The sequence below is a fragment of the Capsicum annuum genome, chromosome 1, assembly GCF_002878395.1.
Source record: "Capsicum annuum cultivar UCD-10X-F1 chromosome 1, UCD10Xv1.1, whole genome shotgun sequence".
NCBI classification, from domain to species: domain Eukaryota; kingdom Viridiplantae; phylum Streptophyta; class Magnoliopsida; order Solanales; family Solanaceae; genus Capsicum; species Capsicum annuum.
The window spans coordinates 21481320-21484361 of record NC_061111.1 but is presented as its reverse complement, the minus strand read 5'-3'; positions in this window follow the sequence as shown (position 1 = coordinate 21484361).

Genomic DNA, 3042 nt, shown 5'->3' with positions numbered 1-3042 from the left:
TGTTCTTTTTCTCAACTTTGATAAAATCTGTATTTTTCAATAATAACTTCAAACACATGTTCAAATTAACATATGAACAATCAAATGAAGTTTTAACTCTGTATTTACAATTTTAAACTTTTAACAATAAGTTCAACCTAACTTATGAACATCAACAAAATGAAGTTCAAACTATTTTCTGAAAAATAGCAAAACCAAATGTTAAGAACTTCAACACAAGTTCAACCAACTTATGAACTATCAAAATGAAGTTTTAAGAACTTCAGACACAAGTTCAAAAGGTTGAAGAACTATCAATATGAAGTTCAACTATCTACTGAAAAAACAGTAAACGAAACAATACAGATTAGTATTATTATTTCCTTAAGATTGTTATTTTTCGGGCACACAAAATCTGTATTTTCGCAACACTACTTCAACACAAGTTCAAGAATAAATCAAGAACACTTATGAAGTTGTCCAATACCTTCAACACAAGATCAAAATGATCTTTCAAAGAAGTATGTTTTCAGTTTCTTAAAGAAAAATAGATGAAGCAGAAAAAAGTCGAGTCCTCCGAATTCACGGAGTATCTTTAAGGAAATAATTTCCCTCAAGTACCCGAGGTTGCGGAATTTCCCTCCCAGGATAAAATGGATTCACAACCAGAATGTAGCGATACCTCAAACTTTCTTGTTTTCTTCGAACTCACTCAACGGGAGATGATCACACAGAGTTTTTTGAAGCAAGAGAATATTTTTCTTATGCAGAAATTTTTCATTCTAAACCTGTGGAAAAAATGCAGGTTTATATAGTCATAAAGTGCCCCTTCCGAAAGGTGGCAATGGTTCATCCGAAAAGGTATATCCTTTGGAAGAGTCATGTCTGTTCATTTGAAACATTATGTCTTTTTTCTGAACATACACAACTATCTGAACAGTCACTCCTTTTCCAAAATAATGTGTCTTTTCCTCAAAGAGTTGTGTCCCTCCATTTTCCATTCACACCAATTGAACCCAACAGAATGTACACAGCCTTATCCCTACTGCCAGTGGCGAAGCCACCTTATCACAAGGGGTTCATTCTAACCCCATTAGATAAAAAATTATATTGTTTATATATGGTTAAAATTATTTTTTATGTATGTATAATTGATGTCGAACCCCCTTCGGCTAGTTCGTATGCCTACTTTTTTTTATTTTGAACCCCCTTAGTGAAAATTCTGACTCCATCACTGCCTACCGCATAAGGGACCAAAACCAAACACTCTCTTAAATTCAACTATGTAGGAAATTGTTCTGTGATTTTGGAGTAATTTACATGAATAGTCACCCATATTTTCACAATTGCCTACAAATATCACTTTTGTTTCTTTTAGAACAAGAATATCACCCAACTATTTCTATTTTCCTCAAAAAAATACTTAACACTTTAAAAACTTTATCCTCTCCTACTTGGCATGCCATGTTGTTAAAATCTTTTATTTTTTTAATTATAAACCTATTTAATTCTTCAAGTTCATTTATTCAAACCCACTTCTTCTAAACTACAAGAAAAATCTAAATTACATAATATTTTATTTTTTAAAAAGAATTTGCAAAAGAATTTACTGGTAATCTAATTCTTTACAAGTTTTTCAACCAAACTAATTTGATGGAAAACCTACAAATTTTTCTATAAAATAAAATTTGAAGAAGAAAATCTTAGAATTTTTTTTGTCAAGAAAAATTCAATAGAAAAATCTTAAAGGTAATTATCACCTGAAAATTTTAATTCTTATGTAAATCACCTGCAAAATTTTAAGCAAGATCTTTTTGATAAAAAGATGATTAAAAATGAATTCTTCTTGCGGATTTTTCCCAAATAAATTTCATAAACAAATCAAGTAAATCCGCAAAGTTAAAGAAGGCAAAAACTTTATAAAATAGAAATTTATTATTTTTAATTTCATTTTTTCATTTTAATTTTTGTTTTTATTATACTATATTTTATCTTATTATATAAATAAACACCAATTTATATCCTTTCCTCATACTAAACTCACAAAAAGCAAGCGATCTTTGGTTGGGTACTATTTCAAAGATTTATTTGTAATATTAGATTATTTTTTATTATTTTTTTAAAAAAATTAATTTATTTCATGACTAAATAATTTTGCATTCCTTCAAAATAGTACATTTAATACATATATGAAAATCTGAAAGCCATCATTTTCAATTCTTTTACATTTTAAGAATCTTTAGTATATGAAATAAATAATAAAAAAAATTAAATTAGTATCAATTCATATAAATACCTTAAGTTTTTAAAATATTATTATTAAGTGATTAAATAAAAAAAATTTAAAAAACTTTGAAAAGTACCATATAAAATAATCCAATCCTTTAGTTTTATGTATACACTTGGACACATCAACTACTTCATTGATGAGTAATGTGCATTGCATTACCAGAGCAATTATTTTCCTTTAAGTTGTGTGATTATCTAATATTTTTATCATGTGATGTAATTTTTCTCATATCAAATAAAAAATAAATATTATTTATTTTTTATTTTTGTAAGAAACACAAAATAAATATAAAATTTAAAGTATATAATTAAATTGTTCTTCAATAATAAATATATCATGTGTATTTTTTTTTTTTAAGAAATAAGATCAAATTTTAGTTAAATAAGTTTGATAAGTTAAATTGATCTATTTCTTATATCTTATATATAAAAAAGAAATTGTAATGACATGTCATGCAAACTAGGAGAAGAAATGTTTTTGAAGTGTCGAGTATTTTTTTAAGGAAAATAGGGATAGTTTTGGGTGATATTCTTGTCCTAAAAAAACAAAAGTGATATTTATAGGCAATTATGAAAACATGGATGACTATCGATGGAAATTACTCTATTTTCTTGAGTGATGAATGAAATGAGAGACTAGTCAATCATCTTTGAATGTGTGTTATCGTAATTATTTTTACCTGAACTTAAGGCAGTATGCTTGAAATTCAATTATTTTTGTCTGAAATAATGCACACATAACTAAAGTTCAACCTTCGTAATGATTCAACATCC